This window comes from Mobula hypostoma, chromosome 16, assembly GCF_963921235.1.
Source record: "Mobula hypostoma chromosome 16, sMobHyp1.1, whole genome shotgun sequence".
In the NCBI taxonomy this organism is placed as follows: Eukaryota; Metazoa; Chordata; class Chondrichthyes; order Myliobatiformes; family Myliobatidae; genus Mobula; species Mobula hypostoma.
The window spans coordinates 11,863,463-11,888,476 of NC_086112.1; the positions used below are offsets into that span (position 1 = coordinate 11,863,463).

Sequence of the window (25,014 nt, forward strand, 5' to 3'; positions counted from 1 at the left end):
ATGGCGCTCCTGTAGAAAGATGTTAGAATGGGGGTAGCGAGCCATGCATGCCTCATTCTTAAAAGGTAACAATGCTGCTGTGCCTTCTTGATTAATGAGGAAGAGTCGTGGGTCTCAGGTCTTACTACCACCACTGGGCAGGAGGTGCCAAAGCCAGCACTAGATTCAGGAAAGTGACACTAGGTGATGTGTATGTAGTGATGGTCGAAGGTGGTGGGCTGGGTTAATGGCTGGAAGTGTTGATCATTCTGACAGCTTGAATGAAGTAACATTCATATCAAATTACGTCTTGCGGCAGTACTTTTCATAATTTTGCAAATGATTAGTTTATGGAATTCAGCATCTGTCCGCATAACTAAATAAATGTGTTTTAAATAAAATTTTGAAAATACAACTCAGTGTGGGTAAGCAGTGACATTTCAGCATTGATTTTGGCAGTTCTCGCTGCTCTCTGGCCAGTTAAAACAGAGGGTGAAGACTAAATCAACATCATGGCACTGGAACATGTTGCTGTAATGTCATACCAAACATGACAGCAGGCACATAGTCTGGGCAGTCAAGTGAATCAAGCTTGCAGAGCACAACCACCATTCTGGGGCAAACCTCAAAGCCAGCAACACCAAAATCACCATCTAGTTAATCAAAACTTATTTGAAATTATCAGGATCAAAAGAGCTTGGAAAAGAATCAGAAAAAGATTGGGGAGATTCTCATACATATGAAATATAGTGCAAATGTACTTTCAATATGAAGTCTACTATTTCAATGCATTTATTGTATTGTCCACCAGAAAGCTTTTAAATTAGTACAATACTGGTTAAACAGAAGAGCTTGTTTCTAGATTTCTCCCATCTTATTCAAGTGTATGCCAAATGGGCAGACTTGGTGAGAAGAAAATAAAGAAAGCACTGTTTTCCAACACTGACATCTGGTAAACGAAGTCCTTTTGTACTATACCAAAAACGAGTGCTCACATTTTAAACCTGATGTAACTACCTATGTATCCCCTTGGTCCAATCCTACCTTGGGACAGGCTAACACACTGATTTCCTCCTATTTTGACACTTGCTTCTCGACAACAATGGCAAGCTCTCTTCCTCTCTCACCCTTGAGATGTCATCTTTATATAAACAAACATAGCTACATTCAGAAGGGCTTGGTATGGATAACTGAACCTCATTAATCACGTTCAAGACTTGGCAAACCAGCTTGCTTGGATTGAATTGAATGGTGAAAGTTGCAGAGGTTCAGAATTGGGTAGAAATTCTCCTGGCTCAAATTTAAAAATTACATTTTGGAAATCAAATAATGACAAACCCAAAACATGATTTTTATTGAAGCTTTTTTCATACTGTATATATGAGTATATTACTGCAGGAGTACGTAAGATGTGAGAATTTCTGAAGACAACAGTGTTCAGTGTGGCACACAAATACGTACTTTAAATTGGAAATGGGGGGGGGGAGATGAACTTGGAGGAAATTGCAGGCAAATTCCAATCACCAGGGAAGTGTCACTGTGAAGTGTTGAAAAGTTTCCAGGTCCTGATGGACTTTATAAACACAAGAGATTCTGTAGATGCTGGAAATCCAGAGCAACACACACAAAATGCTGGAGAAGTTCAGCAGATCAGGCAGCATCAATGAAAAGGAATAAGCAGTCAACGTTTCGGGCCCAGGCCCTTCATCAGTACTGGAAAGGAAGGGGGAGAAAGCTCAGAATAAGAAGGTGGGTGGAGGGGGTTGATACATTGCTTTTACTTTTCAAAATTCATTAGATTCAAATTTGCATTGTTTCCATTAACAACCAACAAATGTCATCACACGTTCCAACTAAAGCTCCTTTTACTTTAGAGACTCCAGAGATTTCTCTATTACAAGCTAACTTCTTTGCTCAAAAAGAGGTGACGAGAAGCTGGAAAGTACAGGTCAGTTAACTTAATATTTATAATATGGAAATTATTATCAGTACTTTCCTGCAGAGGATAGTGAAAACTGCTGAGAGGATCACCGAGGTCTCCCTCCCCACTATTTTTTGACATTTACCAGAAGCATAACAGACAAAGGGCCTGAGGCATTGTTGAGGATCCCTACCAACTATCCCACAATCTCTTTGACCCACTACCATCAGGAAGGAGGTACAGAAGCATCAGGACTAGGACTGCCAGACTGGGTAACAGCTTCTTCCTTCAGGCTGTGAGACTAATGAATACCCAGCCACCACCGAGGTCTCGTCACTAGGACAGTGAGCTGTTTACTGTTTACCTGTGCTGTACACGACATGCACTTTGAATTACATTTTATTAACCTATTTATGGTAATCCTTCGGTTTATGTGCTGAGTGGATGCACCATGGTCCGGAGGAACGTTGTTTCCTTTGGTTTTGATTTGAGTACGGACAGTCAGGAGACAATAAACTTGAACTTGAAAATGTAAGAAGGAGTACATTACTGCAGGACACTTGGAAAAATTCTCCAGTCATCATGGTTTTCTGAAAGGAAACATCCTAACAAATCTCTACAGATGTATTGTGGAAAGTATCCTGACTGTTTGCATCATGGTCTGGTTGGGCAATTCAAATGCACAGGAATGTAAGAAGCTGCAGAGCTGTGCAATACATTCTGAGCATACCTCTCCCCACCATCGGTATGTACAGTAGGTGCAGCCTCAGAACGGCAACATCTATCATCAATTGCATGGACGATGGCACTGAAGAAACCAGTGCTGAATTTAACTCACAGATAAGAAAATAAATTTAAATATAATATTAGGAATATAGATAGGTTAAGTGAAGAGACAACATCAGGCAAAACCTAGGTATCACCACTGAGCAGACAGGAAAATGGACCAGCCATATAAATATTCTGTCTACAAGAGCAGGTCGGGCACTGGGTATCACCAGTCGAATGACACTCCTCCTGACATCTCAAATACCAGCCACCATTTACAAGGTACATCTCTGTAGTTTGATATATCCCTATTTGCCTGGATCTCAAGAAGTTTGACAGGACAAGGCACTTCAGTAAATTAGCACACCATCTACCACTCTAAACATTATTCCTCCACTCTCAAGGTGGAGGAGCAACACCTCACATTCTGTCTAGGTAGCCTCCAACCTGATGGCACAAACATCAAATTCTCCTTCTGGTAATTTTTCCCACAACCTTCCCTCTTCCACTATTCCCCACTCTTTCCTCATCTCCTCACTTGCTTATCACCACCCCTTGGTATGCCTCCTCCTTCCCTTTCTCCTATGGTCCACTCTTCTAAACTATCAGATTCCTTCTTCTCCAGCCCTTTACATTTCCAACAGACCTGGCTTTACTTTCTTACCTTCTAGTTATCCTCCTTTTCCTCCCCCCACTTTTTAATTCTGGCATCTTCCCCCTCCCTTTCTTGTCCTGAAGGTCTTGGCCTGAAACTTATATTCATTTTTCACAGTTGTCTTGCATAGTGTTCATACAGATCAAATCATTATGTAGTGTACTGAGTTAGAATAAGATAAAACAGTAACAATGTGGAATAACAAACAACAGGAATTCTGCAGATGCTGGAAATTCAAGCAACACACATCAAAGTTGCTAGTGAACGCAGCAGGCCAGGCAGCATCTCTAGGAAGAGGTACAGTCGATGTTTCAGGCCGAGACCCTTTGTCAGGTCTTCCCCCTCCCATTTTCAAATCTCTTACTAATTCTTCCTTCAGTTAGTCCTGACGAAGGGTCTTGGCCTGAAACGTCGACTATACCTCTTCCTAGGAACAATGTGGAATAATTCAGATTCACGTAAACATGAGAAAATCTGCAGATGCTGGAAATTCAAGCAACAGACACAAAATGCAGGTGGAACACAGCAGGCCAGGCAGCATTTAGAGGAAGAAGTACAGTCAACGTTTCAGGTCGAGACCCTTCGTTCTGATGAAGGATCTCAACCCGAAACGTTGACTGTACTCACGCAACACACATCAAAGTAGCTGGTGAGCGCAGCAGGCCAGGCAGCATCTCTAGGAAGCGGTACAGTCGACGTTTCAGGCCAAGACCCTTAGTCAGTACTAACTGAAGGAAGAGTTAGTAAGATCCTTCAGTTAGTCCTAACGAAGGGTCTTGGCCTGAAACGTCGACTGTACCTCTTCCTAGAGATGCTGCCTGGCCTGCTGTGTTCACCAGCTACTTTGATGTGTGTTGCTTGAATTTCCAGCATCTGCAGAATTCCTGTTGTTTGCGTTGACTGTACTTCTTCCTATAGATGCTGCCTGGCCTGCTTAATTCAGATTCATTTAGTTATCACCTGTACATCAAAACATATGGTAAAATGCACAGTTTGCACTAATAATGTGATAGGGATAGCCAGTGTAAAATAAAGTATTTAAAATAAGATGTAATAAAGGTTTAATAAAAATAAAATAATTAATAAATTAAGTTTAATACCATAACACTGGATAACAAAGAACTTACTTCTTGAATACTTTTGGGTGTATCTTACGGATTTTGGGCTGCTGATCATGAAAACCACCATGAAATTTCCCTATCACACGCCATTAAAAAAAATTGCCTCAGTTCAATTCATAATTCAAGTCAAAATAATCGATGCCAAGATTAAGGAAGACACTTTTGTTGATCCACAAATCAAACAGGTAATCAATTACAGGTGATTCAAAGAACTTCTAGTGGGACCGGAGAAAATTGCATGGAAGGCAGTCAAGGATGTTGAAAATTTTCTTGGCAACTACAGGGCACCAAACTACATGCAGCTGATTGACAGCATGCTTTAAGCAGCCAAAACCTCGAATTCCAACATGTCACTCAAAATTCCTTTTCTGCATTCCTGCTGAGGTGATTTCCCTGCAAATCCTGGCATTGTCAGTGACGAGCATGGTGAAAGGATTCACCAGCACATTGCAGTAATAGAGAAATGGTACCGGAGCAACTGGAATACATCAATGTTTGCTGACTATTGTTGGATATTTAAGGGAGAAGCCTCAGACACAAATGAAAACCATCAACAAAACATTTTTAACTTAATTTAACTATTGCAAAGTGTCAACACTGTTAGAACATAGAACATAGAAATCTACAGCACATTACAGGCCCTTCGGCCCACAATGTTGTGCTGACCATGTAACCTACTCTAGAAGCTGCCTAGAATTTCCCTAGTGCATAGCCCTGTATTTTTCTAAGCTCCATGTACCTATCTAAGAGGGTCTTTAAAGACCCTATTGTATCCAGTTCCACCACTGCCTCCAGCAGTGCATTCCACGTACCCACCACTCTCCATGTGAAAAACATACCTCTGACATCCCCTCAGTACCTATTTCCAAGCTACTTAAAACTCGTGTTAGCCATTTCAGGCCTGGGATAAAAACCTCTGGCTAGCCACATGATCAATGCCCCTCGTCATCTTATACACCTAAAAAAGGCTCTAAACACAAACAAGGAAATTGTACATTGCTTTGAGGATTTGTTAGTATACAAAATTAGGAGGGTACAGATAGGGCAGTTAAACACATTATATTCAATAAAAGTTAATTTCTTGTTTCTCCAAATTCCGATGTAATACAAGTAGTCTGAAATTATATTTGTGTTCAGCTTCACGCGGTCTATCATTACCAAAAAAAATTCTGAGGAAGCAACACATTCAAAAAAATTTTTTGTCCACTGCAATTAAAATAAAGTCTGAATAAAGTATATAAGATACTGAAAAAGTGCAGTACAAGTAAACAATAAAGTGCAAAATCACAGGGTAGATGGTGAGGCCAAGAGTCCATCTTTTGCTTATGTTTACTCATGTGGCTTAATTCATTTGGACCCTAACTTTCAAAAGGAATGTAGCCGTATTAGCAAAAAAAAAAGCAGGGTTTGATAAATGAACAACTGGAACCCAATTAGGTTATTTTTTGCATTATCTCTGCATCGTTTAAAATCATATTGGAAATTAGACATTTGAGAGTAGATTATACAAGAGCGGTCCTTCAGACTATAATTAGTAGCTAAGTAGCAATCTTCAAGGACAATGCCTCCACACAGCTGCCTTACGGAAAGGAACGAGCTTCTCCTTTGTTCTGCTACTTAATTAAATGTGCTTTTTGTCTTGCAATCAAATAGCACATTATAATCAAGGCAATGTATTAAACACAAATTATCTTAATTTTGGTGACTCCACAGCTTTACTTAACGGAGTAGGAGCCCAATTTATCAAAAGGGCATAAGTGTGTTCTGGCCCAGAGTACATGCTTCATTTACATCGAAGCTAATTACTCTTGTTCTCATCCCGGCTGGTCATCAAACTCCATGAACAACATTCACTTTTGTAGAGCTGCAATACACTGTTCTTTGTCAAATTCAAATTTAAAACTTGGACTTATAGAGTTAAATTGTCCTGTCCACCAGGAGCACCGGCTGAACTGCACAAATTAATAGGAAATCTATCAACATATTTACGTTGTTAGTTATCCATACTACCACTAGGCACTGTGCTGAGAGATGAATTTTATGCCTCTAATTTAACTTCTGTAATAAATCAGTAAATAACAACCCTTACTGTTGAATATAGATTTTGAAAACAAGGAAATAAAAGCTGAATTATACAAACAAATCATTATACAAAGACAGTAAACCAAATTACTACTCACGAGAACCAGAATCAGAATATATATAAATAAATAAGTAGTATGAAAAGAGAACAAAGACTTCTGCAATCTTTTTGGTTTTCCCTTTTTCCTCTTTTGGATTTGTTTTTGCTTTTTTTTGCAATGCTTTACACAGCCTGTCTTCAAAATTCTTTCAGACAAATGTATGTGTGATAGGCTGTGATATGTTGTGACTATAGGTGCAGCAAATTAAGACACCCAACTCCAAACTAAGACACAGCATGTGCTGTCAGGTCTTTTACAAACAACTGAACGGGTTAAGAGCAGAAAGCAGTGCACTCTCTTGACCATGCTGTGCTATTCAATAATCTAATTTTCATCTCTGTGACTGTGCATTGTTGCTTGCCCCAGTAACCTTTAAACCATCCATCTATGAGGCAGCAGGGTAGCGTAGTGATTAGCACAATGCTTTACAGTACCGGTCACCAGGTTCAATACCTGCCACTGCCTGTAAGGAGTTTGCATGTTCTCCCTGTGACCGCATGGGTTTCCTCCGGCTCCTCCGGTTTCCTCCCGCAGTCTAAAGAGGTACCCGTTGGTAGGTTAATTGATCAATGTAAACAGTCCTGTGATTAGGCTAGGATTAAATTGGGGGATTGCTGGGTACTGTGGCTCGAAAGGCCAGAAGGGCCTATTATGCGGATTAAATCGGGGGTTGCTGGGCAGTGTGGCTTGAAGGGCCAGAAAGGCCTATTCCGTGCCGTAGCTCAATAAAATAGAATAAATAAAAATTGATCTGTCCATTTTGAGGCAGAGAATTCCAAAGGCTCATAGACGCCTAAGAGAAAAAAAGTTTCACCTTATTCAAATATAAATGGCAGCCTCTTATCTTAAAATAGTGAACCCTAGTTCTAAACTATTCCCAAAAGGAATTATCCACTCCATATCAACCCTATCCATTGATCTCTCACTCTTTTAAACATCAGAGGGTACAGACCGAGCCTGTCTTCATGTCAACCCATCAATTCCAGGTACTAGTAGTCTAGTAAACCTAACTGGGCCATTTTTAATTCATTTATATCGATCATGAATACAGAGATCAATATTGTTCACGAGACGCCAGGCGTGGTCTCATCACTGCCCTTTGTAACCATAAACCATGAGACACAGGAGCTGAATTAAGCTATTCAGCCCATTGAGACTGCTCGGTATTCAATCATGACTGATATATTTTCCCTCTCAATCCCATTCTCTTATCTTCTCCTTGTAACCTTCGCCACCCTTACTAATCAAGAATCTATCGACCTCCACTTTAAATGTACCCAATGACTTGACGTCCACAGCCAAATGTGGCAATGAATTCCACAGATTCACCACCTTCCTGGGTAAAGAAATTTCGTTTCATCTCTGTTCTGAAGACACATCCTGATATTCCGATGGTGTGCTCTCTAGTCCTAGATTCTCCCTCTGTTGGAAACACCCTCTCCATGTCCACTCTACCTTGGCTTTTCAATCCTCTGTAGGTTTCAATGAAATCTCCCTCATTCCAGGTAAGAGCCATCAAACACTTCTCATATGTTAACCCTTTCATTCCTATGGTAAAGTCATTCTTGTAAACCTCCTCTGGACCATCTCTGGAGTGTTTGATGGCTCTGGGCCTGTATTTGCTGGAGTTTAGAAGAGGGATCTCATTCAAACCTGTTAAATACTGAAAGCTCTGGATAGAGTGGATGTAGGGAGGATGTTTCCTATTGTGAGTGAGTCCAAGGCCAGAGGGCACAGTTTCAGACTAGTGGGGCGTCCATTTCGAGCAGAGATGAAGGGAAGTTTCTTTATCCAGAGGGTAGTGAATCTGTGGAATTCACTGCCTTGGAAAGCTGTGGAGGCCAAGTCATTGAGTCTATTTAAAGCAGAGGTTGATAGGTTCTTGATTAGTCAAGATGTCACAGGTAATGGGGAGAAGGCAGGAGAATGGGATTGAGAGAGATGAAAGATCGGCCACAATGGAATGGTGGAGCAGACTCAATGGGCCGAATGGCCTAACTCTGCCTTTCCAATGCCAGCGCATCTTTTCATAGATGTGAGGCCCGAAGCATAGCTTCCCTAGTTTTGCACTTAATTCCCTTTACATTTAATAAGTGATAATGTTAATTTCCCAGATTACTTGCTGCCATTGTACTTGAGTCTGTTGTGAATCAATCACTATGACATTCAGATCTCTCTGTAACTCAGTGCTCTCCAGTCTCTTTCCATGTGGATAATGCACTTTCCATATCTTTTCAACTATATGGACACTTTTGCATTATCCCGTATGATACTGTTTTCCCACTCACGGGGAGAAGGCAGGAACGGGGTACTGATTGTGGATGATCAGCCATGATCACAGTGAATGGCGGTGCTGGCTCAAAGGGCCGAATGGCCTACTCCTGCACCTATTGTCTATTGTCTGTTAACCTAGCATCATCAGAGACACACACCATCATGGCCGTGCTCTCTTCTCGCTGCAGCCATCAGGAAGGCGGTACAGGAGCCAAAGAATCCATACCACCAGGTTCAGGAACAGTTATTACCCCTCAACCATCAGGCTCCTGAACCAGAGGGAATAACTTCACTCACACCAACACTGAGCTGTTCCCACACTCTCAAGGACTCTTCATCTCATGTTCTTGATATTTATTGTTTATTTATTTATTTATTTATTATTATTATTTTGCCTTCTTATTGTTTCTTTGTACTGTGAAAATGAATTTCAGGGTAGTATATGGTGTCATATTTGTACTCTCATAATAAATTTACTTTGAACTTTGACCTTTTGAACTATCTATATCCGTTTGTAGTATCTTTATTATAATTCACTTCCCTACCTAACTTTTCTTCACCAGCAAACTTAACAACCATATTTCTGTGCTTTTGTTTACTTCATTTATATAAACTGTAAAAACTTGAGTCCTTCAACACCAACCTCCGTAGAACACTGCTCATGACACCCTGCCAACCAGAAAAAGAATCTTTTCCTACCCATTCTCTCTTAGCCAACTAATCCTTTACTCCTGCGAATAAGGAACCTCACAAACTTTGGGCTTTCATTTTTCATAATATATTCCAATCTGGCAACTTGACAAACGCTTTCTGGAAATCTGACCACATTCATCAGTTCACATTTATTAACAGCACATGTCATTTCTTCAAAGCACCTCAAAGAAAGGTCAAACGTAACTCTCAAGAAATTCTAGAAATATTCTAGAAATCAATTGAAATATTAACTGTTTTCTGCCCAGAGATGAATTAAAATATAGAAACACATTGATCCTCAAAGTTCACAGTAATTTTTATATTTAAAGTACATGTATGTCACCATATACAACTCTGAGATTCATTTTCCTGTGGGCAAACTCAGCAAATCTATGGGATAGTAACTATAACAGATTCAGTGAAAGCTCAACCAGAGTACAGAAGACAACAAACTGTGCAAATGCAGATATAAGTAAATAGCAGTAAATCATGAAAATATGAGATACTGAGATAAAGAGTCCTTAAAGTGAGATCATTGGTGTGGAAACATCGCAATGGATGGGCAAGAAATTGTAGTTATCTCCTTTTATTCAAGGGCCTGATGGTATTAACTGTTCTTGAACCTGGTGGTGTGGGTCCTAAGGCTCTTGTACCTTCTAACTGAGAAGAGAGAAGCAGTGAGAAGAGAGTATGGCCTGGGTGCTGGGGATCACTGACGATGGATGCTGCTTTCCTATGACAGCGTTTCATGTAGATGTGCTCAATGGTTGGGAAGGTTTCACCCGTGAGGGACTGGGCTGAATTTACTTCCTTTTGTAGGATTTTCTGTTCAGAGGCATTGGTGTTTCCATACCAGGCCATAATGCAGTCAGTCAATCCACTCTCCACTCTCAATTAGAGAAGTTTATTAAAGTTTTAGATGTCATGCCATTGTGTTTCTTGTATTTATTGAGTATGCCCACAAAAAGTGAATCCTAGGGTTGTATTTGGTGACAAATATGTACTTTGATAATGTATTTACTTTGAACTTTGTGTACAGCACATGATCATGCCCTTTAGTCCAACATGTTTTTGACCAAATTGTCGAAATAAACAAATCCCATCTGCCCGCACATGGTTCATACCTTTCATCCTCTGCCTGCTCAAATGACTTTCTAAATGCTATTGTATCAGCTCCCTGGCCATGGGCTCCAAGCACCACAGAAAGCATCCTATCTGTATGCATCACTCCTAGGTATAGCAACTGCTCTGCATGTAGCTGCAGGATACTGTAAAGAGTTGTAGATGCAGCTTAGCATATCATGGAAACCAGCCTCCCCGCCATGGACTCTATCTATACTTCTTGCTGCCTCAGTAAAGGAGCCAGCATGATCAAAGACCCCATCCAACCCAGACATTTTTTCCCCTCTTCCTTCTGCAGAAGGTACAAAAGCCAGATAGCCCATATTACCAGTCTCAAGGACAACTTCTATTCCACTGTTATAAGACTATTAATTTGTTCCTTCACACAATAATATGGAGTCTTGACCTCACAATCTACTTCACTGTGACCTTGTATCTTACTGTCTACCTGCAGGGCACTTTCTTTTATCCATAACTCTTTATTCTGCAGTGGTATTGTTTTACATTCTACCTCAGTGCACTGTGTAATGAATTGATCTTTTACTTATTTATTTTATTGATTGAGAAACAGCGCAGAAAAGACCCTTCAGCCCTTCAAGCTGCATGGCCCAGCAACCCCCGATTTAATCCTAGCCTAATCTTGGGACAATTTACAATTACCAGTTAACCTATCACCCAGTACATCTTTGGACTATGGGAGGAGACTGGATCAACCAGAGGAAACCCACACAGTCATAGGGAGAATGCATAAACTCCTTACAGACAGTCGCAGGAAATGAAGCCAGGTCACTGATACTATAAAGCACTGTGCTAACTATTGCGCTACTATGCTGTCCCATCTGAACAGAATGCAAGGCAAGCTTTTCACTGTGTCTCGGTAGATGCGGTTATATTAAACTAATTCCAATTCCAACAACCACTCTCTGTGTAAAAGAATCTTGGCCTGAGCAGATCCCATCACCTTAAACCTTTGCTTTCTAGTATTGACATTTCCAGCCTGGGAAAGATGCCTAGACTATGCTAGAGGGGTAGTAGTGGCATCTGCTCAAGATCCATGGCATTCTCCTTGGCGACTACCAACGCAAAGTCCTCAGTAAGGACCTTGCCCAGTTCCTTAGGTTCCACGTGTACGTATATTATAAATACAAGAGATTTTCCACGCCTAAGTTCCTCCTGTCGTCCTTCAGTGGACCTACTCTTTCTCAAGCTACCATCTTGATCCTAATATACATAAAAAGTTCATTGGGATTCTCTTGAATCCTATTGACTATCCCTTTTAGAGCTCTTAGTTCCTTGCTTCAGTCCTAAATCCTTTATATTCCTCAAGGGCCTTGTCCAATTTCAGTATCCTGAACTGTTACTTTTTGACTAAATTTACAATATCTCTCATCATCCAAGGTCCCCAAACCTTGCCATCCTTATTTTCCAACCTTACAGGAACATGCTGGTCTTAAACTCTAACTTTAAGGTGTTTGCAAGAAAATATTGGAGTGATGTCAGAGGTAGAGGTAGGTTTTTACACAGAGAGTGATGGGTGTGTGGAAGGTGCTGCCAGGAGTGTTGGTAGAGGCAGATTAGTGACATTTAAGAAACTCTTAGATAGGCACTTGCCTGGTAGAAAAATGAAGAGCTATGTAAGAGGGAAGGGTTAGATTGATCTTAGAGTAGATTAAAAGATCAGCACAACATCTTGGGCTGAAGGGCCTGTACTGTGCTGTCATGTTTTATGTTCTATGTTCTGACCAGCTTTCCTTAAAAGACTCCCACATGTCAGATGAGGATCTATCCCTGAACAGCCACTCCCAATCTACTTCTCTTTGTTCCTGACTAAGTAATTCCTAATAGTTATCTTTTATTTCAAAATTCCAGCACTGTCATTATTTTATTTATGTATGCCAGATGATAAACTGTTTTGCTGAATAATGCTCATCCACACCCCCCCCCCACCCTCCGCCCGACCGCCTGTTATGGCTATTATCTCAAATCAACACCATGTCATCTTGTAAGTTAAAACTTCATAGCTCCTTTCTTCTTCAGAGGCGCCAGGGTGGCCACACCTCTTTGCAATACTTCTCCAGGAATGCTTACTTCCCGTTCACAGTAGGAAACATTCCCACTTGATTCTCAAATTCAGGATGCTTCAGCTTGACTGGTACGAACATCAGCCATTCTTTGTGATCAGCTTTCAAGCATTCCCTACAGAGCAGAACCAACCACCCACCACCTAGGACATGCCCCCTTCTCGTCAGGGAGGAGATGCAGGAGCCTGAAGATGCACAGTTAATGTTCCTTCCCTTCTGCCATCAGATTTCTGAATGGACAATGAATCCATGAACACTACCTCCTATTTTTGCTCTCTTTTTGCACTACTTCTTTGTTTTATTATTAGATTAGATTAGATTCAACTTTATTGTCATTGTGCCGAGTACAGATACAAAGCCAGTGAAATGCATTTAGCATCTGACCAGAAATGCAAAGAATAGTGTTATTTACAAAATAACTGTGAATAAAAGAAGTGCTACAGCACACAAATATACAAGTACTAAGACAGTATAATATGGATTACTACTTAGTGCTGTGATGTGAGGTTCAGCAGTGTCACAGCCTCAGGGAAGAAGCTCTTCCTGTGCCTGCTGGTGCGGGAGCAGAGGCTCCTGTAGTGCCTACCGGATGGGAGGAGAGTAAAAAGTCCATGGCTAGGGTGAGATGCATCCCTGATAATGCTTTTCACCCTGCCCAGGCAGCACATTTGTCATTGTATTTTATGGTATATTTTATGTACTACACTGTAATGCCACTGCGAGTGGATGTAGCCTAGTCCATCAAAGCAAAATCCCTCCTACCATTGAACATATCTATCAGTGCTGCCCCAAGAAGACAGCATCCATCAGCAAGGATCCCCACAATACAGGCTATGCTCTCTTCTCGCTGCTACCATCAGGCAGGAGGTACAGAAGCCTTAGGTCTAGCACCACCAGGTTCAGGAACAGTTATTACCCTTCAACCATCAGGCTCCTGAACCGGCGTGGATAACCTCACTCACCTCAACTCTGACAGATTCCATAATGTATAGACTCACTTTCAAGGACTCTACATTTCATGTTCTGAGTATTATTTATTTACCATTTATTTATTAGTATAGTATTATTATATTTTTTCATATTTGCACAGTTTGTCTTCTTTTGAACATAGGTTGTTTGTCAACCTTTGTATAGAGTTTTTCATTGAATTGATTGTATCTCTTTGTTCTACAGTGAATGTCTGCAAGAAACGAATCTGAGGGTAGTATATGGTTACTTGGGTAGTGGGTAGAGGCTCCATATGTCACTACTACAGGGCGTGATGACCCTGCCTTACACGAGTCCCGGGCTCAGCTGGCTCCGGCTGACAGTACCCGGTATAGGCCCCTATCCAGGGTTACAGATCCCACTGCCTTGTGGGTATCTTCGGGAGAAGAGAAGGCTTAGGAGTAAACCCTACACAAATCCGGAGTGGAGGCCCTAAGGCGGTTGGATGACGTATCACGTCACCTCCCGGCAGCTCCTAGAGCCAAGATGATGCCAAATGTACTGCTTCGCATTCCTTTGGTCCACACCTGCGAGGCCGAGAGGGGGATCTTGATGTCTGGGCAGCCCAGGATCTCCATATTCATCGCCCAGGTCTGCGCCCTGGAACGGGCGCATCCATTGTCTGCTTAGACAGACGGAGCCATTAATTAATTAATTATATGGTTACATATACTATATGTACATTGATAATAAATTTACTTTGATGACTTTGAAGACATTCATGACATATGTCAGAGACAATAAAGTTAATTCTGATTCTGATTCAGAATACGCAATTTGCCACTGTCTTCCAGCCATTATCAGCTGGAGAGAAGTTGCATTCAAAGAAAAGGAAAACCAGTAAAACTACTGACTCTTCAATGATGAACAGATCAGCCCAAATTACCTTGTTCCATTACCTTCCCACTCTGGCTGCTTACAACTCTTATAATCCTGAAATTATAATCTACTTGAATGTTGCAAAATTTCTCTCAACAAATCCTTCAGTTTTAAACCCCACATGCCAAACTCATTTCCTTTCCTTCCCTGAGTAACGTTCATGGCCACAGCTCAACGAATCTCAGGTTTCTTTTATTAACCATCTCAGCTAAACTATGCTGCACAGTAATCATTCCTTTTACATTCATTTCATCATAGGATTCAAAGAAAATCACACTGTACGATATACACTTGGTTAAGTAGATGGATGGGAAGGGAATGGAAGGCTATGGTTCAGGTGCGGGTTAATAGGACTAGACAAAGTAATAGTTTGACACAGAGAATACGGGCTGAAGGACCTGACTGGATGATGCTATGCAGTCATATCTATGTATTTCAAAAATGTAACATCAACCTTCCTCACTTTGTACTAATTTATACAACACACGCAGGAGTGCACTGCTTTTTTTTAAGCTTTTACTACTTGACTTCTGTCTTCAGTGACTTGTATGTACAACAGTAGTATGATTCTTCTAGTAACTGAAATGCTCAAGAAGGCAACATCCATCATCAAAAACCTCCACCATCAAGACCATGCCATCTTCCTGCAGCTACCATCAGGCAGGAGGTACAGGACTGTTAAGTCCCACACCACTAGGTTCAGGAACAGTTATACCCTTCAACCATTCAGTTCCTGAACAGGCATGGATAACTTCACTCACTGCAACTCTAACCACAACACTGGTTCAGGCTCTTGAACCAGTGAGGTTAACTTCAATCACCTTCACTTGCCCCATCACTGATCTATCCCCTCAACCTATGGACTCACTTTCAAGAACTCTTCATCACATGTTCTCAATATTTTTGCTTATTTATTTATTTATTACTATTATTATTATTATTATTATTATTATTATTATTATTATTTCTTTTTTCTTTTGTATTTGCACAGTTTGTTGTAATTTGCACATTGGTTGTTTGTCCATCGTATTGGGGCAGTCTTTCATTGATTCTATTATGGTTCTTGGATTTACTGTATATGCCCACAAGAAAATGAATCTCAGGATTGTATATGGTGGCATATATGAATTTTGATATTTGAACTGATTGCAGAACCTAGAGACTCACTTTCAAGGACTCTTTACAATTCATGTTCTCAATCTTAGTTTTTAAATTGCAAAATGTAGCTTTGCATACTGGTTTTAATCAGTCTTTATTTATGTAGAGTTTTTCATTGCACCTGTGGATACATATATTTGTGCATGTGATAATAAACTTAACTTGGCTTTACTATTAGTTATGCAGTTTGTCTCCTCATATTTTTTTTCTAAAATCCCTGACAATTTTCTGCACTGAATTGAGGGCTCACTAAACCCTGTCCTCTCCATTTTACTTTTCATCAACAGGTTAATTCAGAAATCTGCCATGTGAGCTCCCTCACATCCAGCATTCTGCTCATCTCCAAGAACCACTGACTCATTCCATTCCTAAGGAATGCAGACAGTACCCAGTTGTAAGGTAACTTTATCTGATTTTCCAGTCCTGGATTTCAAATTCTTTCATGGTCTTGCTTCACTTTATTTGAGTGTTCAGATAATAGAGTCTGTAAAGCGCTGAATGACAAGAGGCTGCATAAGGTTATAGTGTAGCTAGCTCCATCAAGGGAACAACCCTCCTCACCACTGAGACCATCTTCAAGAGGAGATGCCTCAGTAAAGTGGCACCAATAACGAAGGACTCCTCATTCCAGGACAGACCCTATTCTCATTACTACCATCAAGGAGGAGGTCCCACCTCCCCTCTCACCTGGTTTCACCTATCACCTGCCAGCTTGTACTCCTTCCCCTGCCCCACTTTCTTATTCTGGTTTATGCCACCTTCCTTTCCTGTCCTGATAAAGGGTCTCAGCCCGAAACGTCGACCACTTAAATCTCCTCCATCTCTGCTTGACTTACTGAGTCCTTCTAGCATTCTATGGGAGGAGTTACAGGAGCCTAAAGACCCACACTCAACAATTCAGAAGCAGCTTCTTCCCCTCCGCTATCAGACTTCTGACCAACCCGTAACTACTACCTCATTATTTTAGTTTTTACTTTTTATTTTGTAATTTCCAGTAAATTTATGTCTGTGCACTGTTTTGCTGACATTAAACAACAAATTTCATGTCATGTAAGACCGTGATAATAAATCTGATTGTGAAAGTAATTACAGTAACACATTAAAGATAAAAATTAACAATAAAGACAAAAAGATCTTTATCTTTTAGGCAGGTAATAAATAAAATAAAGATTACAGATAAAGATAAATATAAAGACTAGCTTTATTTGTCACATGTACATCAAAACATACAGTGAAATGCATCATTTGCATCAAATCAAATCAAACCAGCTGGGATTGTGCTGGCCAGCCCCCTTTCCCTCTTTTTCCATTCTCCATCATGGCTTCCCTGTCACCCCTTCTCTTTTCCAGAAGACCCAAAGATATAGGAGCAGCATTAGGCCATTTGGCCCATGAGTCTGCTCCACCATTTCATCATGACTGATCCATTTCACTTCTCAGCCTAATCTCCTGCCTTCTCCCCATATCCCTCCACGCCCTGACCAGTCAAAAATCTATCACCTGCCCATCACCTCCTGCTTGTGCCCCTCCTCCTATCCTTTCTCCTACGGTCCACTTTCCTCTCCTATCACATTCCTTCTTCTTCAGCCCCTTATCTCTTCTACCCATCACCGACGAGGTATGATTGATAAGTTCGTGGCCTAAGGTAGAAGGAGATGAATTATACTGCTCTCGTTACGTGCACATGCAGGTCAACTCTTTTAGTCATTATGCAGAAAGTTTGAAGTTAATAACTCAACAGGGGTGATTGGTAAGTTCGTGGCCTAAGGTAGAAAGTGATGAGTTATTAACCAAACTTTTTGCATAATCACTGAACGAGTTGACCTACATGTGCATGTAACGAGAGCTGTATAACTTCTCCTTCTACCTTAGACCACAAACTTATCAATCACCCCTGCTGTGGACACTTTCTGGAGGTCCAAGATCCGTATGCTCCACGACCACTGGACTAAGTGTGTAAAGGTAGGAGGGGAGTATGTTGAAAAATAAATGTGCTAGGTTTTCTAAAATTGACTCCTTCTACCCTAGGCCACGAACTTATCAATCACCCCTCGTATGTATCACGTCCCAGTTTCTCACTTCATCACCCCCTCCATAGCCACCCACCTTTCCTCTCACCTGGTCTTACCTATCGCCTGAAAGCTTGTACTCCTTCCCATTCCCCCCACCTTCATATTGTGGCTGCTTCCCTCTTCCTTTCCAGTCGTGAGGAAGGGTTTTGGCCTGAAACGTAAACCGTTCATTCCCTCCATAGATGCTACCTGTGCAGCTGAGTTCCTCCAGCATTTTGTGTGTATTGCTCTGGATTTCCAGCATCTGCAGAATCTCTTGGATTCTCCGCCTTTCCAAGTTCTGGAAAAAGGTTGTCAACCCAAAGTATTAACATTTCTACATGTGCTGGCTGAGGACTTGGCCGTTGCAATGTGAGGACGATGCACAGCTCATCCGGCAACCTGTGGTGCAGAAGAAACACTTGGAACTGTAAAGCACCGCATATTGCCAGTATTTGTTAGCTTTGTAAAAAGCCTTTACATCCTTAACAGTTTACATACGTTGCTGGGTTTGCACATTAACTCCCCATTAAACTCAGCAAAGAAGTTTGTCTGCTGATTAATGGGGCAAGTACTCCACTAATAATGCCATTATTGTTAAAGATAGCAATCAACCACTGTTGCTTAGGAAGTGAAAAATTAAAGACCTAGTTTGATGCAGGAGATATCAAAAATGTCAGATTCTAAGTTTCTTTCCCCTTTTGGCTTTGTTTATTTATTCTAAACTTTCTGACTTTTTAATGATGCAGGGAGCAAGAACACGGGAAAAAGAACATGCATTAAGATAACCATTTCCAGCATGCTCAAGACTATAATGTTTTCAGTTTATCAGTTCACCGGTACTACAGAGGACAATTGCTCTCCAGTTTGTCAGTTTGCCTTCACTATTTGTCAGGCACAGGAGAGGATCTGGTTCCTGCAAACAGACAGGCAGATTCTATAGGGCTGACAATTTAAATAAGCACTACATAGCAAAGGATTAACTTGAATATTGCTTACTACATTTCATACTACATTCAAAATAAATTTTAAAAATATATATGTCACCATATTTCCGCCAATTTCCCCCGGGATCAATAAAGTATGACTATGACTATGACTATATATGACCATGATATTCATTTTCTTGCAGGCATACTCAACAGATCCATAATAGAATAATAACTATAATAACATCAATGAAACACTGCACCAACTTGGGTGTTCAACCGGTGTGCAAAAGACAACAAACTGTCCAAATACAAAAAGAAAGAAATAATAATAATAAATAAATAAGCAATAAATATCGAGAACATGAGAAGAAGAATCCTTGAAAGCCAGCCTATAGGTTGTGCAAACATTTCAATGATAGGGTAAGTGAAGTTGAGTAATAAATAATTTTAATAAATAATTTAAATAAATAAGTAATACTGAGAATCATTCCAGAGTCTAGTGATTCTTTAATGATTTATAACATAGAACAGAGAATAATACGGTGCAGGATTTTGGCTCACAATATTGTGCCGAATCAGAATAGCAATCAAAAGCCCTTCTGTCTGCACAACGTTCACCTCCTTCCATTTCCTGCACATTCATGTGCCTATTGGAAGAGTCTCTTGAATGTCCCCATTCCATTTGTCTCCACCACTTCTCTAGGCCATTGAATTTACCCCGCTCTCACCCTAAATGCAAGCCATCTGGTATTAGATTTTCAACAAGACTGTAAATATTTTTGCAGTTTCTTTTTCCAATGGAATGAATTCATAAAGATATATTTGGAAGAATGTACCTATCTGGAAGCAAAGTTCTTTTGATGTAGATGAATGTGAAATAATCAGTTATATTTACTATTGATCGATTTCAATAGCACCAAAGAGATCATTTCAATTGGAGAGGGAAAGCAGTGGCAGACCCTGTCTGTACTTTAAAACAACTTATTATTTCTTACTGACATCTATAATTATCATTCCAAGCATTCAAAGATTAGTTATCCAAAACCTTAAAGGGTCCACATTGTTAAAAATTGCTAAGTACTGTGCAAAGTTAAGGAAAGTCAAACCAAAGCACTTAATGGCTCCAGGCCTGTATTTGCTGGAGATTAGAAGAATAAAGGGTGATCTCATTGAAATCTTTCAAGTATTGAAAGGCCTAGCTAGAGAGGATGTTTCTTATAGTGGGTAATCTAGGACCAGCGGGCACTGCCTCAGAACAGAAGGATGTCCCTTTAGAACAGAGATGATGAGGAATTTCTTTGGACAGACAGTGGTGAATCTGTTGAATTCATTGCCACGGAGCTGTGGAGGCCAAGTCATTGGGTTTATATGTAACCAGGTGACTGTTGAATATCATTTTTTATTGTTAAAGTGCACTTACACATTTACCCTTTAAATGTGAAAATAGCTGCCCACGGCTTTAAGAGAAAACGGTGATGTCATTATGCACGTATAGAGTAGAAAGAAGAGTTACAAGGTTCTAGAAGGACGTCGAGTGCTAGTTGTATGGTGAGAAAGGGTGAATAATATTTGATAATATCCATGTAAATTTATTTATACTTGTTTGTAAATTTAGGTATTGGTAATTGGGCATGTTTTACATGTGGATGCTTTAGATTTTCGTGAGTAAAGTATCGGCGCTGTATAATGTAGTTGTGCGAGGTTCCTTATTAGCCTAGTAGGTTAGACTTTCTAGTCATTTAAACTACAAGGCAATATATTGTAAAAGTTTATTTTTGTCTTACTTTAATGTTTCATAACCGAATGTGAATGTGTTCATCTCTGTTCATGTAACGTGAGTGAGGAGAACTCGTTTAAGGGTCTATCCTTTATGTGTTTGGAAGATAAGCATGTGTGTATCAAAGTGAGTATATCTCTTAGTTAAGATGACATGTATTTATTTGTATTTTTTGTGTTCCATATAAGGTACAAGGTTGGTGCGATTTTAATGTTGTTTGTATTGGGTTTTTCTAGAATTGCTACTACCGTATTGGTTTTGTATGTTTTGGTTTTATTTACTTTACACTTGTGTACATAATTAGTTGATACACAAGTGTGTGGACCAAAATTAATCTGAGATTGTAACAGCAGGAACTATTTTTTAAATTCATTTTGTTGTTTTTATTGTGATACCCTCTTTCTGCATTAAAACATCTAAAACAGATCAAGGAATAAAAGACCTGAAGAAGTATTTGTTGTCCTGTGTGTGTATTTTTCCCCAGGCTACATATCTAAAACGGAGGTTGATATGTTCTTGATTAGTCTGGGTGTCAAAGGATTTGGGAAGAAGGCAGGAAAATGAGATTGATATGGATATTAATTCAGCCATGATGAAATGGCGGAACAGACTTGATAGGCTGAATGACCTAATTCTGTTCCTCTGTCCTATGGTCTTTATTCTGAAATGAATTGCAAGTTAAGTTGGCACTATACCAATAAGATTTGGTCTATGTACAGTTAACTCTGGTACAATGACTTTGTTAGCATTCATGCTACAAGTGATTTAATGATGTAATGCAACGTGCTTGCAAGGCAAATAACCATATTAGCTTATTAATTCTGCTTCCAAGTCTGATTAAAAGGAAAATTCCAAACTGTGTGGATGTGTAATATAAATCAAAAAGGAAATTCAATTGTAAAAACAGGCCCTCCATTGGTTGGAGTTGACTATGGATGTTGCATCCCAGCTGCTATGTGCAAGCCAGGACAGTACGATATGGAGATCAAGCTGTTACCCATGCAACAGGCTCCCCCTCACTACGCAGCTGAAGAATCCAAAGGAACAGCAGTGACTGATACAATTTGGCACCAGCAGTGTCGCAAGTGTTGCCAGTCGACATTGAGCTCAACGTAGGACTGCCTTAGGGACTCCAGCTCGGGATTTTCCCTCAGGGTTTACTCCTGAAGCCTTCCCCTTGAGTGGGTATAATTGCATGGCAGTGGAAGTTTGAGATCAAAAGTTTTCCTTCTAGATGAGCTGTCAAACATGGCTGACAAGCCCCATCTGCCTGAAGCAACTGGTGGTTAAGGCGCTAATAGCCCGCCTTTGCCCCTTCTGCTGCAGGACAAGCAGCATGAGGGCATCACAGTAGCGTAATGGTTAGCACAACGCTTTACAGTACAGGGAAAAGGTTCAATTCCCACCGCTGCCTGTAAGGAGTTTATGTGTTCTCCCTGTGACCATGAGGGTTTCCTCCTGGTGCTCCGGTTTCTTTCTACAGTCTAAAGACGTACCAGTTGGTAGGTTAATTGGTCATTGTAAATTGTCTCGTGATTAGGCTAGGGTTAAATCAGGGGTTACTAGGTGGTGTGGCTCAAAAGGTTGAAAGGGTCTGTTCTGCACTGTATTTCAATAAATAAAATAAATTTATGGAAATGAATAACCAATCAATGTTTCGGGCTGAGACCCTTCTTCAGGAGGAAAGGGAGGATGAAGAAGGCTGAGTTCCTCCAATATTTTGTGTGCATTACTCTGGATTTCCAGCATCTGCAGAACTTCTTGTGTTCAATTACAAAGATATTTTATCTGCTGACTGGTGTGATGATGAACTCAATGACACACAGCTCTAATGGTGAATCAGAATCGAAAACAGGCTTTCTATTGCAGACATATGTCGCTAAATTTGTTGTTTTGCAGCAGTACAATACATTAAAAAATACCGTATGTTACAAAATATACAAAAATAAATCAGTAGAGGGCAAAAAACATAGATACTATAAATTACAATAAGAAACATATATAAAATTTAATAAGCAGTAGAAATAGCAAGCAAAAATAGTGAAGTAGTGTTCATAGGTTCATGGACTGCAAAGAAATCTGATGGCAGAGGGGTTAGATGCTGATCCTAAAACATTGAGTGTGTGTCTTAAGTCTCCTGTTTGTGGAAATTTGTTCTGTATCAAAGTTCAAAGTTCAAAGGTTTAAAGTACATTTATCATCAAGTAAGGTATAAATTATAGACCTTGAGATTTGTTTACTTACAGGTAGCCACAAAGCAAGAACCCTGAAGAGCCTAATTAAAAAAACAGAAAGACCAAAGCCACTGAGTAGGGAAAGAAAAAAAAAACACAATCATGCAACCAATTGAAGCAAGTGACAGCATTCCAAACCAGATTGAGTCCTTAGGTCCCACCCCGGAGTAACCTGAGTAATCCAAGCCTTGGTCTCAGTCGCACAGCAGCTGGAGCAGTTCACTGCTGAGAGAATGAAAATTGCAGGAGAACAAGCAAAATTAGCCTGACTCTTGTCTCCAGTACCGACACTCGAGCTTTCCAGTCTAACTGGACCAGCGTTTAAATTGTCCAAGCACGGGGTAGTGCTTCGCTCCAGGACCCAGACCGGGCCTAGCAACATGCCTGGGCGGCCCAGCCTGAAGCCATTCTCGATCTCGCCAGTTGGCTCAGCGTTTGGAGCGATTCAACCTCGCACCCGGGTTAGGTGGACGAGCATCGCAACTCTTCTGCATCGACTACTCTCCAAATCACTCACTGCAGCTCCAACAGCGATACCAACTACGTCTGCCACCCTGTCTTGAATACATTGCGCTCCGGTTTTGCGATGCGACCGCACGGCCCATCCTTCGAATCAGCTTCACTTCCGCAGGCTTCTTCATTGTCTGCAGTGTTAGTTGACCACAATTCTCTTCAGAAAAGGTGTTATTAGTAATGTTTTAGTCGGATTTCTTGTCTTTTGAATTAGCAGTGAGCTATCGCACGTGTTCGGTAGCACCATCCTAAACCGTTCAAAGTAAATTTATGATCAAAGTACGTTTATGCCACCATATACTACCCTGAGATTCTTTTTCTTGCAGGCATTCCCAGTAGAACAAAGAAATACAATAAAATCAAAGACTGACAAGCAACTAATGTGCAAAAGAAGTCAAACTGTGTAAATAAAAAAACAAATAATAAATATATAACTAAATAAATAATACTATAATAAATAGATCAAATGGTTGTCATAGTTCCTAGAATACAAGAATACAATTCTGAATTAAGTACACAATAGTACTTTCATTCACATGGAGCTGAGCATGATAAGCTACAAATGTGTGTAAATGGTACCCACACTGTAAGAGAAGTATGCACTTTGAAATTGAATTTTACTGCTCAAAGCCTTGACTGGACTCCAATGACATACATTAACATTAAATCTTCACAGGATGGACAGAATTTCAATTTGTTACTCTGAAATACTGAGAATAACAGGAATAAAAATAAAGTGAACATATGCTAGATAGAGGGAAACTGCAGCTCCCCAGGATGGCCATGATAACCTCGTTATATTTCACAAGTTAAATCCAAATACATGTCAGAATATGAACATAGTGAATATCAGAAAGTTGGTGATACTTTCTGCGGGAGATCTGAAAAGAACAATCACTTTCCAGGGAATTAGATTAAACAAGTATAATTTAAATCAAATACACTGACAATGCTTAACAACAAGGAAATTAATTATTAATTCATCCAACTCACCTGTGAAATACGTTTATACACTGAAAGAATTGTGCAATATTTTGCTTCAAAACTGATGTGATATTTGCTTACAGATGCTTAACCAGAATGAAATGCCTGCTCACGTCCCTAAAGAAGCTGTTACATGACTTTCAGTTCATGGCATTATTTCAAAGTCTCAGTTCATGAAACAATAAACAGTGAGTTGGAAAATTCATCCTTGGCCACATAGGTTAAATTTATAATGGTATCTGCATGCTGAGTCTGGAATAATTTCCACTGAGGCTCAGTCAATACAGGGGTGGTTAAAACGCGTATAGTGTGTTGGGCTTCATTAGTCAATGATTGAGTTCAAGGGCTGTGACGTAATGTAGCAGCTCTATAAAGCTCTGGTCAGACCACATTTGGAATATTGTGTTCAGTTCTAGTCACCTCTTACAGGAAAGACGTAGAAGCTTTAGAGAGGGTGAGGAGGAGATTTAGCAGGATACTGTCTGGATTGGAGAGCATGCCTTATGAGGAGAGGTTGAGTGAGCTAGAGTACTTTCTTTGGAGCAAAAGAGGATGAGGAGCAACTCGACAGAGGTGTACAAGGTGATACGAGGCATAGATCAAGTGGATAGCCTGACACCTTTTCCCAAGGCAAAATGGCCAATACGATGGGCCATATTTTTAAGGTGATGGAACAAAATATAGGTCGGGGGGGGAATATCA

General features: G+C 40.3%; 1 protein-coding gene across 3 annotated transcripts in view; it reads right to left on the minus strand.

The window, feature by feature from the left end:
• Nucleotides 1-25,014, minus strand: part of xrcc4 (X-ray repair complementing defective repair in Chinese hamster cells 4) — a 419,861-nt gene that overhangs the window by 90,613 nt on the left and 304,234 nt on the right. The gene's annotated exons all lie outside the window — the stretch shown is intronic.